Here is a 14,155-nt window from a genome sequence, read left to right on the forward strand (position 1 = left end):
CATGTTGTATTATTATATGGGAAGAACTAAGAATAGTCTTATTTAGCAACAAGAGTGACTCCTTTTGTCTTTGCTAGAGTAACAAAACTTGCATAAACACATTTTGTGTAGTATCAAAAGAAATTCACCCATGAGAAAAGAAGATCTTTACAAGGGGCCTTCTCCTTTTCTTCAATTTGTATCTTAATCCTTTTAATCAGCATCAAGTCAATTATTATGCGCCACACTCTCACCTGCACTTTACTTGTATCCTTTTCTTTTCTTTGCTTTTTTGTGCTATAATATTTGTTGTATAAGGAAACCCAATAATATAAGAATACAAATGGTCGATGGCTTTTCTCATGTGGGCTTTTGGCTTAAAAGCAAGCTCGCCTCAATATTAGAATTTAACCTTTCTACTTTTTTCAATGTACTAAAACTTTTTCATATACTAATCATCTTATAATACTTTATCATTTTTCTTATGATAAGATGCCTTTAGTACTATATATCTACTATTTTAACTGACCCCTCTCTCCACTCCTCAAAAGAAGAGAATCTAGGACTATCCGTATTCTTGTTGCATTTTAACTATGGAATCTCTCAAACTGAGTTCACAAAAGTTACTTTCTATTTGATGCTTAACCTCCCACTATTTTTCCAAGCTTCTTTTATGCTCGCCAAAAATTTAGGTTCTGTCATGCATAAAGCATGGCATTGTAAAAAATTACTTGTTGCCTTCATGTTATGAAACATGACTTATTTTTGCTATGCAACCATATATTATTGTGTTACAGAGTCTTTAAAATTTGTCATCATTGTGTGTGAGAGAAGATCACATCATGGCTTCATGTTTCTCTAACTCACGACTGCCATGTTACATTTGTTGTACAAACCTCATGTAGATCTCAAGCTCATCTACATTCATTTCCTTCATTTGTGTGTGTGTGCGGTACCCTCACACATCTCACTACCTATACTCATAGACATAATTCACATTAGTTAAACAATTAAATGAAATCACATCAATCAATCCCGACGCTAACATGAGAAATAGGCAACCATAATATCAAATCGCACGTACCCAATGGCACGGCACATATGGGTGTCCTCGATATAAAATAAGAAAGATAAATCCCAATAACACAAGAGTAATGGGCGTTCTCGATGTAAAATAAGAAAGATAACTCCCAATAACACAAGAGTAATTCTCATAACATTCCCTCTTGCTTGGGTCGCAATTATCCTCAATTGCGTAAATGTATGAGGGGATGGTTTCATGATTGGTATGGAAAACTTGATCAATACATAATGCAAATATGTAACAATCCAATCAAATGAACATATGTGAAATGAGTCTACGTGTCCCATACCACATAGGTGCATTCCACATACACATATATACAAGATAGAAGACATAAATGTGTCTAGTGTATCTATATGAAATCAATCTAATGGCCCATACCACCATATTAACTCCATATATCACTCCTTGAGAATAGAATTTTGAGACGGAGTGGCCAATTCCCTACGAAACTTAAATGCCGACATAAATTTTCTTTATTTGAAAATAATTTTTAATTTAAATTCTCACTTGGAAGGTCATAAATCAATATCTATGGTGTGAAAAAGATTTATAGAAAGTGTGCTAAAGTCTATAAGACTCATCAAATCTTTTTCTAAAGATTGAGATAGTCTTAACTCAAATTTAAATTGTTGGGATGTCTAAAGATAGATATAAGTATTTGAATTAAAAATTTATAATTTCTATTTTTGCTGTTTATAATTCTTGAATTATTAATCTCTTGGCATGCTCACTAGAATAAAATCTAATGTTATAATCTTGTGCTTGAACTTAAAGAAATTTTTAATAGTAATAGTAATTATTTGGTATTCTTTGGTATCCTCTAAATCTAAGGGTCATTATTGTTCTCGTCTATACATCTACTATTGTTTACATAGGTTCGTTCCTTGGGAATACTTGTTTCTTGAGAAAATATTTGAACACTTGAATATAATCTTGAAGATATTCTTGACTTCAGGGTAGATCTTATACTTGTGAATTTCTTCTTCTTGAATAGATCTTGTACTTGATAGTTCTCTGTCTTGGACTTGAGATGATCTTGATCAATAGGTAGTTGGGCTTACTATCAAATGATCAATAGTAGCTAGTTGGGATTAATAAAAAATGAATATGATTTACTCTAAATCAATGTTAGATTTTCTAGCAATCCTTGTAAACTTTTGATGGTGCGAGTAAATCTTGATCTTAATAAATGTTTGACCATTATTGTAGCTGAGTAAACTTCTTGTCTTGAAATAGATCCAAAACCTGAGAGTTGGTCTAATCTTGTTCTTATGATTTAAAAGACTGATCAAGTTTTAAATTGAAAAAATCTTTGACTTGTGTACATCTGTTACTAGGGAAAATTTTATACTTAAACTAGTGTGCATTCAATTGTTTTAGCTCATCTTGGTCATCAATTATTGGTGTTCTAGGATTTCTTGTAAATTCTAGTTGGTATGTTAGATTCCTAGACTTGTTGTTCTTTACTTAGGTTAACTGATTATTGTCTCGACTCAGGAGTCAATAATTTGTCAATCTTTCTTGATCTTAATCATTAATATGCTAATCTTGCAATAATTTGGTAATCTTCCTTGATCTTGTAAATCGATTTTGTCTTGTGACAAGTTACTTATAAGTCTTGTTCTTGATGTAATAATCTTAATTTGTTGGGCTTTAATTTAGCTTAATAATTAACTAATTATTTTCTATTGTGAACTAACATTTAATGTCAATTTACAAGTGTTAGATAGTACTATAGTCTTCCTAATATCTTAGGTTGACAGCATTTTACTAGAAGTTATTCTTGGCCTATGGTTTTTGTATCTAAACCCTATGGAAAATTAGAAAGGACTGGACAATACAATACAATCAAAATTTAACGAACAAATATGAAACTGGATAGCGAATGTGAATTTTAAACATACTTCCACCTTTAGATAGTGTGTTGGTTATGCTACCCTCTTGCTTGAGTACTTTGGTGTCAGATATGCCCATTGTTGTGACCTTATCCTTCTTCTTTGTCGGGCAAACTTTAGCAATATATCCTTGCATTTTGCACCTATAACTCTTAATGACATGTTGCTTGGATACATTGCTGTTAACCAGGACATGTGTATCAGGTTGCTCATTATCATTAACTTTCTTTACAATATTCTTGTTCATATTAGACATACGTGGTAAGGCCTTCCTCTCAAAGTCCTCTTGAAGTTCTTGTTCTTTGTACAAGAACACTTGGAAGAAAGAATCAAGCTAGTTTTGAAGAGTGGGACATTGGGCAGTTAACCTATGTATGTAATTTAAACAAGATTGTCAAGATTAAAACATGAAAAGTGTAAAGTTTTACGTATCTTGTATGGAATGCCGACTCATTGAATGAGTATACTTGGTCGAAATGCATGTCAACTAGATTGGTACACAAGAAAAAACATAGATTTTGAGCATAAATCCTTTACTTTTTTTTCTCAAACATAAAATATGTTGCATTAAAATGTTGTAGAAAGCAAGAAAATTAACCTTCGAATTACCATAGATTTATCCAAAATTCTAAATGAAAATTCAAAAATTGTTAGCAAACTTTCAAACTAACTAATATCACTTAAAACTTTGCTTGGTGATAAAATTTAAATTTGGTTAAATAATGCATGTTAATTTTGGAAGTTAATGGAGTCAAGAATACCATTAAAAAATAGCACAAGAAGTGTGAAAAAGTACTATATTTGTGACCAATTAATGTTTGAGTAATGAGAGTTAGCTAGGCTTATATGGAAATATATGTCAGCTACACTTATGTTTGAGTAATGAGAGTCAGCTAGACTTATATGGAAATATAAAAGGATGATGTGAGTCTACATAAGAACTACCTATTGTACATGGTCATAAAGTGTGGACAAGCTAAAGAAATACTTTCAAAAATTAAAATACACATTAAACCTATGTAATATTGTACTATGGTCTATCGATCAATTAGGGAATTGGACATGCTTTGGCTCGAAATTTAACCCATCTGATGTTGAAGAGTTAAGCTAAGGTTTTTGCAAGAATTTTGTTTGAGTTTGTGTAAATCCTTCTTCTAAGGCTTCTAGATATTCTTTCTTTAAAGAATGGCTTTTGGGTAGTTAATAAGTTTATTAAAGAAAGTTTTTATATTCTTTCAAAAAAATTTATTCATGTGTGAATTCTTACTTAATAGCTAGAAGCTCTTGGATGCTCTTCATCTTACTCTTTGTTTCCTCCATGGCATCGTATTTCTCTTGCACAGTAGTTTTTGATTGTGTTAACAATGTGGAGTAAATGGCATTAATGCTAGTCAAAGCCTTTGCTTGCTCTGCTTACGTCTTTAGTTATCACAATTATAACTCTTGCGTTTCCTTTGACAAAATAGACTTTTCATCATAAATCTCTCTCTCTCTCTCTCTCTCTCTCTCTCTCTCTCTCTCTCTCTCTCTCGCATTAGTTGAGATTTAACATAGTTTTTTTTTTGTTCAATACCTTAGAGGCTTGATCCACCCGAGTTCAAGTCCCACCGTTGGTCGTATATGCCCTCGTGTTGCATTCTACCAATGTTAATACCTCTGTCTTCCGTAGTGTGTGTGTGTAATAAAAAGAGGACCCTCACACTACCTTTATTCCACCCACAAGTGGGGCAGATTGCTAGTGCAAGGGCCCTTGTAAAGGCCATGATCCACCCAAGTTCAAGTCCCACCGTTGATTGTATATGCCCTCGTGTTGCATTGTATACCGACGTTAATACCTCTCTCTCTTCACACATTAGTTGAGCTTTAGCATAGGTTTTTTTTTTCAATACCTTAGAGGCTTGATATTTTAAGCCTTACTACCCACTAAAAAGAAACAAATACCAACGCAACACTGTAAAGATAGAAGATGTGCCCCGCAATTGATGAAAGAGAGGAGGCCGAATTGTTGGTTCATGGAATTATGAAGGTGAATAATTACCATGACCTGCTGATTCCATTAGTGTAATCTGATCTAAAGAATATGGAGAAAACACAAACTCTATTTACCGTTTTGTGAGAAGAAAAACAAGTGCAATTTTATGGAAAGTTGGACCGTTATGGAAAGGCCATAAGCTTTTAGTGCTTTAAAGCTTTAAATTTTGTGTTGTATCCCTTTTCCCTTTACCCAAAGGTTTGAAATTTTCCTTTTCTTTTCCCAATAGAACAAAGAGGGTGCTCTCTTTTAGCCCCCCACAAGATTTGAAATTTGGTTTGTACCCTTCATGGTTGGGTTTGTAGGCTTTTGCTGGCTTTTCTCAATCTTTACGTCTTTAATAAATTAAACCAACAAGAGTTAAGATTTTTAGGCTTACTTTGTTCTTTTTTTTGTTAAAAATTTTATAAAAATAATCCAAATTCAAGCTTTCAAAGATGTGTCTTCTTGTACTTGGCCTATGCTCTGATACCATTGAAACAAGAATCTTTTCTCCAAGTTTTTATGTGATCTTGCTATTCAAATATACAAGAGTTGCACACCTTAAATCAACACACCATAACATAACATAAGAAAATACTTAACAACACAAGAACAAAAGCATTTGGCGCAATCTCCCCCCCAACGTGTGTGGCTCCTTCTCCCAGACACGATATCTATGTAATATTCATATTTTTAGCCCTTGGAGCCTTTAATAGCACCTATTTCACTTTTGGGCTTTTGCTTTACATATAAATGTATAAATAACGAGTATACAACCTTGTCTCAAGATTCTAAGTTTTATACATGATAAAACCTTTTCTCAATAATAAATCAAATGGGCCTATACATACATAACTATTTGTGCACACACACTCATAAAATAACCTTATGCACATAAAATAACCTTGTGAACATACACACATAAACTCTAGCCACATGACATGCTACAAGTGATCAATTAAATTCTAATATATGAATTTATCTTCATACCACCACTCAATCCACCATCTGTACGACGACACCTCAATCGGTACTCTCGTATAGTATGACACCTCAATCAGTACTCTCGTATAGTACGATACCTCAATCAATACCCTCGTACAGTGTGACACCTCAATCAATACCCTTGCATATCTCACTACCTGTAATCATGGACATCTATCAATCCTAACACTTTCATGAGAAATAGGCAACCATAATATCAAATTGCATGTACATACCTACTGACACGGCACACATGAGAATAACACAAGTAATTCTCATATCAAGTGGGGGTTGCTCCCTTGTAAAGCACCCACTAGGTTCATAAGAGTCAAGGTGTGCACTATCATAATGTTTATAAACCTTCTTTTGTTCAAGGATCACCACCCAATAATGGCCATACATGGTTGTGTAACTTTAAATCGGAATTCGAGTCATCCATAAGGTCTTTACATACAACTATGCCCCCTCCCCCCTTTCAAAGGAGTTCACACTCATGCACCCAAGAGATGGGCAATGCTTTTGGATGCCCTAGAACCCTTTAAAGGTCCTCATGGGATCTTATTTTGTTCCTTTGTTCAAAGGCCATGAAATTGGGTGGGGAAAGGATGGGGAAAGGAGAGCACTTCTTGAAGACTTCAACGTTTGCATTAAATATTGGAGGTTAAGCTTTCATTGTATTATAAGCAATTTAGGGCCCCTCTCCTTTCTTTAGATTCCTTCTCCTAAAACATATGTGCAAGCACGAGGAAAAATCAGAATGGATTACATGGATCACAATGGAGTAAATTTTGTGATCTAGTGCACTCGCACCAACAAAGAACACGAGCTTTAATCTGATGGCACTGTGCATCATCCTATCGAAGCATATTGGTGAAAAAGGCATAAAGCAAAAAAATACTTGACTAAGATATAGCCTAACATATAATATTATCCTTCCCCCCACTGATATATTGCATATGGGGAAAATATAGACTAAGATATAATGTTAGGATTAATTATCCTTCCCCATTGATATATTGTATATGATGAAGATGATGTAGGGCAAAGGGGCCTATTTGGTGACATCTCTAAGAAAAATACCTTACAACTCTTTGATTTGATGCATTTTCACTACATCAAAAGTTAAATCGATGTCCAATTTCACAATAGTTTGTCTTGATATTAAAATCACAATTAAAAAACAAGATGATTTTTTCTCTAGCCTTGTTTCATTGAATGAGAATGACACATTACAAAATTTGTCAATTAAAGGGACTTGCACCGTAAAGAAGGTGAATCACGTCGGCACTTATTTTGTGGTGGGTTACAATAGGCTACTGGGGGGCCACAACACCATTTGCCTCTTTACCCTATAGGAATCTTAGCATTTTGATGACCCACTCTAAAGCAAAAAGGCAAACACATGTCCCATGCCAGTCTAAGTGGTCACACATGCCACATCTCTTGAACTTTAAACAATGATTTCAAACATAGAAAGGTACGCATTCATGAACTCTTCATTTGTTTGCTAGGTGTGTGTTAAATGTTTCAAGTTGGGCTAACCTGTGGCGTATCAGGGCAATTCTACAGAGGGTGATACGTTTAAAACATGTAGCTAAGTTGCCTGACACACATAAATAAATATTCTAGCTGAATGTGGATCAAAGCAAGTAAGTTTGCTAACGCCCAATGAAGGCCAGGTGAAAAGAATGTGCGGGTGATTACTTAGTATTATGTCAGTGAGAGAGGTATAAGCCAAGCTCACTAAGCTCACTAAGCAAATCATGTGCTTGACTTGAGGGAAAAAGGTGTAGATGATTGGCAAGGCATAGCGCTAAAGACAATGGAAAGAATATATACACTCACGTACCAATCCTGGAAAGCTGCAAAAAGCAAAAAGCCCATTGGAGTGTTTCCTTTGGGGGCATGTAAGGGCCAAGGGGGAGAACACTCTTTGGGGCAAGTGGAGTGGCACCACCGACTACACCCAACATGCTTTCTTACCTTGGCAGCTTTCTTTGCGCACGCAGGAATCCTTATCAGCAGCCAGCTGACATCACGAATGACACGAAGCCGTTTAGTCGTTTGCACCTTGAGGATTATCGCTTAATCTGTGGTAATTAGTTGAGAACACACACACACACACACACACAGCGTTTGAAGATTATTGTTGTGAACACACACACACACACACATTATCGCTTAAGCAATCCACTAATTAGTCTCTCACACACTCATCGTTTGAGGATTATCGCTTAAGCAATCCGCTTCTTGTGGTAATTAGTTGAACGCGCACACACCCTCGTTTGTACCCTCGTAATTATCGTTTACGCAGCCCGCCTGTCGTACCTCTCAATTATTTTCACACCAATAATAATTTAGAGGTACATTTCAAATTCTTTCCATGACTTTATCTTCTTCTTCTTTAAAATCTTTCAATATATTGTTTGGGAGTTGCCACGTGGTAGCTGCCAGTTGCCCCATGTGGTAGATCACCGTTGTCTATGGGCATGCCTTCAGCATGAGAGAGAGAGACGGCTCATATGTGTGTGTGAGAGAGAGAGAGTGCAGAATTAATTTAAAAAAAGGTTTATTGTTTTGTTTTAAATGGAAAAAATAAAAATGAGCCTTTTATATGGTAAGAAATGAGAGAGAGAGAGAACTCCCCACATCATAAGCATGTAACGTGCATGCAAATACATTTACATGTGTGTGTGTGTGTGCACGCGTGCACACATGCATGCATGTGTATGTATAGTCATAACATGGATAGTGTAATGAAGCCACTATATCATCGTTAAATTAAGTATTTGGATAAAAAGCTAAATATAATACTGTTCAAATGTTACCAATATTCTTTGTTCATCGCGCAAAGGCATTGGTGCAAAAATTGTATGTATCATAAGAGAACTTTTGTTAATTGTGTCTAGTTTTGTTTAAATGTTACCAATATTTTTTGTTAATTGTGTCTAGTTTTGTTTAAATGTTACCAATATTTTTTGTTCATGACAAAGGCATTGATGCAAAAATTGTATGTATCAAAGTGCACAAGAGAACTTTTGTTAATTATGTCTACTTATACTTTTTACATTTACAAGATCTATCTTCTAATTACCTATATTAATGTATTTGATTTTTAGCTAGGGTATTAGATATGTATGTGTGTGTGTATTCACATAAAACTATGTATACATGTCTATTTTAATTACCCTTTGCATGCACATAATATGGGAAGTTTCTTAGACGTGAAGCCCTTAGATTGTTTAGTAATATATATGTAAAAATAACTTCTCTCAAAAAGTTATAAACTATTCTTTGATGATCTTAGACACTTAAATATTTACAAAAAAGAAACACTTCTTAGAGAATTCCCCTATTGCTTATGTGGCATTGCTATTATTGCTGTGCATGCACTGTCAGCAAACTAAGTTGGCATGCGCCCGCTGCATGTAATCCCATACATTAACATGATGTTGCAACATTTATAGACATGCAAGAACAACATGAAATGCTTTAAAACATTATTATTGATGCAACATTGAAGATAACAATATTGAATGACATAAGCAAGTAAATTTATGAGATCATTAAAAGAAATGTGATTTGTGCACTGAGAATAACATGGACATTTAGCTCTTACATAGCTTCTGCTATGGCATAAAATATAATAAAACAATTTATACAAACAAGGAAGACCTACACAACTTTTGTTGCAAGATAAAAACCCATCACTAAGGCTGATGTATCAATCAAGATCAAGAAGAAGTGGGTATCTTAAATCCAAGAAATAGAGCTATTGTGTAGTAGATTCCCACAGATAACTTTTTGAATAATTTTTCACTTGTTAGGGAGGGACAAATACTTGTATGGAGTGAGGCTCTACAATCTAGAAATAAGATGTTGTTGCATACATGTGTAATATCATAATTGGAAAACGATGCACCCTTTTACTATTAGCTAGATCTTATTCTATCTATGAATTTTTTTGATCGTTGTCTCCTAGCTCTTCCTTTTCTATACGACACTGGTGCTCACTATGCCTCCTCAAAATTGCAAAGGTCCAACTATGTATGATCAAAGATCTCTTCTCCATGTTTAAATGGACCACCCGTACCCTTATCACCTTTATCATCTCTCCTTGACTTCCACCCAAGAACTCACAAACATGGCCCACAAGAGGGAATAGATGTGGCCTTGAAGATGGAGCACCCTCAACAAGGAGCACATGGCATGGGCTTCATGATGAAGAGATCCTTGTTTGCCCATGCCAAGGGGATATGACTATGACCAATTATAAACATACTCAAAGTACCATAGTTATAAGCCCTGGAAGTACCATAATTATGACTATGACCAATTATAAACACACTCAAAGTACTATAATTATAAGCACTGGAAGCATCACTATGACCAATAATTATTACCACATAATTATAAGCACTAGAAGCATCACTAAAAAACCACATCAAGTTAAATAGTGATTTACCTAGCTATTGCCACTAATTCTTATCCTTTGTTGGCTAGTTCCTACACCCACCCAAGGTGTGAGACAACTCTAGTGCATTTAATGTAACTTGGCAAGTCACATATGTCCATCCGTAAACCATCAGGTTGATTGTATAAATCACCTCAAGTACGAAACTAGAGAAAGAAATGCCAGCAAAGAAAAAATCCAAATTTCCTTAATCCGAACACAACAAGATAAACTCGTTGAACTCTAAAGAAAGAGATTTCAACAAGTGAAAATACCGACGAGATTACACTCATCAATACATACAGGCTATAGAAGAAATTTATCTAGACAATGCCTACATTATAACTTCAAGTGAATTCAAAAAATAGATTGTCTTTGAATGTTGAGGTCAACATGCTAAGTGATGTAAGCAAAGCAATAATCCTGAGCCCAAATTATCCCATAAGACAATATATGTGAGGGATCGCTAGCGTCCCATACCACCATGATACCACCCATACATACCTTATTAATTTGAAACTCCCTAGTATGCCGTCTAGGAAATATGAATAAAATCCTGTATAAAAGGAATAAGATGGCCTTATCCTAGACTTTCACATACTAAAACCTGTCTCTATATACCTGAGACCACATCAAGGAATAACTCTTTCCGAGTACATCATTAGAAAAGAATCTTGAATTATTGGCGCCTTTCTAATGATAACTACCCAATAAACACACTAAAGCTAGGATAGAAAAATCTCTCTCCACTTCCTCCTTTTTTGTAATCATAAAGGAGGATTAAGCAAAAATTAAATTTTGCTTAATCATAATTAAATATTAATTATGATTAATGTTTAATTAAAAAACATCCCTATTAAGAGACGTTCACACGGTAGGAGAGGAAAAAAGAAGGAAAATTCAGATTTGAGAGGAGAAGAGGATCCCACGCACACGAGAGAGCATTCCATGCGTCAATTGACTACCCCACACTACTTTTCAGCAAAAAAAATTGGCAGAAAATCTAAAGCATACCCACGACGGAAAACCCGTAAAATGCATTAAAAATATATTTTTAACCATAAAAATACTCAAATAATTTCTAAAAAATTAGAAAAAAAATTCCTAAAAATTATAGAAAATCAGGGAATTCATTCTACCAAAAATATCCACAATTAAATATGTGGTATTTTGGTAAAAATTTTCATTAATACTTATTTTGAACCACAAAAAATAGCATTAAACTCACGAAATTCCCCCGCAACGTCGATTCGTCCACAAACACGCATTCTAACCGCTATATCGATGATCCACGTGCAAATCATCAACACAAATCAACAAAATAATATTTTTATTTAGTAAATATTAAAATTTACTTCAAAAATTATCAAAAATTATAATAAGAAAGAAAAAATAACAACAATTAAGTAGAGATTGCTCTGATACCACTGTTAAAACCCTAAGATCTCTCTAGATAATTGTTATACATAAACATGCACAAATTAGGCATTAACTCATCCACCCGACCACCCCCGAGCCCAAAGGATGCACACATGAATTATAATGAAGTACATCATACCTTTACCTTGATGTCCCATACCATCAAGAGGTATAACTCTAATCCAGCAGTATGTAGCTATAGTGTGAAATGGTAGGTGAGTAGTTATTATCCTCTACACAAGAGAACATAACATAACCTAGCCTCAAGATAATATCAAGAGACCATAGCCTAAGCCTCCCTTGAGTGTGCCCCATGCCCTTCTTATATAGGAGGGCCCTAAAGTGACTCTTGACTCTCCATTTCCCATGTGTGACCCTTGGATGCCTGACCCTAACCTTAACCCTTAAGGTTAGTAACCCATGCTCCACTAGAGCTTGTTCCCACATGCTCCCATGCTCACAAGCCTAATGTGGGTTAGCCTCCTAGTATATGCACACATAATGTACATATAACACTAATTATTATTTTTGCCTTCTGTATTCTACTATAAGATTCTTTGTTTAGCTTAAAAGTTCACTTGAGCAATTCGCCATCCCTACAACTTAGGGTTGTACATGACTACAGTGTTGCCATATATATAGGCAGTGATGTGTGTGAACACACTTAGGACCACCGGGGCACTTTTTCTCTCTTTAGGAGGTTTTTTTCCTCGGCTTGTATATACGCCCATCATTCTAGGGCTAACTTATCTTTGTACATTGACACAATTTAATACAATGTGTGTTGTGTGCATTCTTGCTTCTTCTTCTCCAAGCTTTGTGTGCTTTCCGGCAACCCTAATTCTAACAATTGGTATCAGAGCAGGCATCGGCTCCTAGGGCTATGCCGCTAGCACCCTTTGACTCACGTTCTCCGATTGAGGTAAGCTTTCACGAGCACTTGCAAGTCCCTATACTCTGCAGACAAACCCATAAGGCTTGGCGTTCTCAGAAATTGCATCTAAGGTCGTTTTGGGCTCCGTTTTTGCATTACAAGTTCTATACAGGTGTTTTCGTCATTTTGTGCAGAAATTTTGACAGTGCAGTTTTTTGCAAAACAGGCATACGTATTCTATTGTGGACCGTGCTACATAGCACGAGTTGTTTTCTGTTTAGTCTTTGCTTCATTACATGTAACTTTTGCATCAGTTTCAGTCAGTGGCCCCATGGCTGATAACAGCAATGATGTATTTCACATGTTGTCTGTTGATTGACAAATTGGATGGAGACAGCAACTACCCACTTTGGGCATACATGATGCAGCATGTTTTGGTTGCAAAAGGAGTGTGGAACATTGTGCAGGGTATGGATGTACGTCCAGGTTCTGTGGATGTAGGATCTACTGAGGATGTTATAGGTTCTAGCAGCTCTACTGTTGCTACTGTTTTACCCATTGCTGAACAAGCTTGTTGGGATGGTAAAGATGCATAGGCTCATGCCTTGATTGCACTTTTGGTCAAACGTAACATCATTCCACATATTCGTTCAGCTAAAATAGTAAAACAGGCTTGGGATATTCTAGCTGGTTTGTATACAGGTCGTAACGAGGCAAAAATCTCTTACCTGCGTAAAGAGATAGAATTGAAGATTATGCCGGAAGATGATGACATGAATGTTTTTCTTGCTGAGATTAAAGATCTCAAGGAACAGTTGATTTCTGTAGGTGAGATTATTCCTGATCATTCTCTTGTGCAGACTGTTCTTGATGCTTTACCTGAGTCATATCAGACTTTTGCTTCCACGTGGAGACTTGTTACTGAGGACAGACCTGATGTTGTCAAGTATAATACTTTAGTCAACAAGCTCTTGCAAGAAGCGTAGTCCAGGCAAAACAGGGCTAGGCAGTGTGTAGTTGATCAGGCATTTGTTGAAGAAGTGGTAAGGCAGCCCCTTCCCACTGTTTCTTCTCCTATTAGTAGGTCTGCAACTTCTTCTCCTTCCATAGGTAGCAACAATAGGTCTGAGAAGGCTCTTGATAAAGGCAAGAAAAAAATCAGGTGCAACTATTGTAAGGCAACTGATCATGTCATTAAGAATTGCCCTAAGCTAAAGGCTAAACAGGCAAAGAAGAAAGTCAAATACAGCCACAATAGCGGATGCTTCTACAAATACAGACTCTGCAAATATTGTGCAGGATATAGAATGGGCGTTTAGCGTGTATTGCCAGTATGACCCATCTATACATGATGCATGTTTGGCAGTTTCTGTTGACTCTGATGTATGGTATTTTGACAGTGGTGCTACAAAGCACATTACCTCGCATCGTGGTATATTCACTTGTCTTG

The sequence above is a fragment of the Cibotium barometz genome, chromosome 38, assembly GCF_041138505.1.
Source record: "Cibotium barometz isolate CiBa-2024 chromosome 38, ASM4113850v1, whole genome shotgun sequence".
NCBI lineage: Eukaryota > Viridiplantae > Streptophyta > Polypodiopsida > Cyatheales > Cibotiaceae > Cibotium > Cibotium barometz.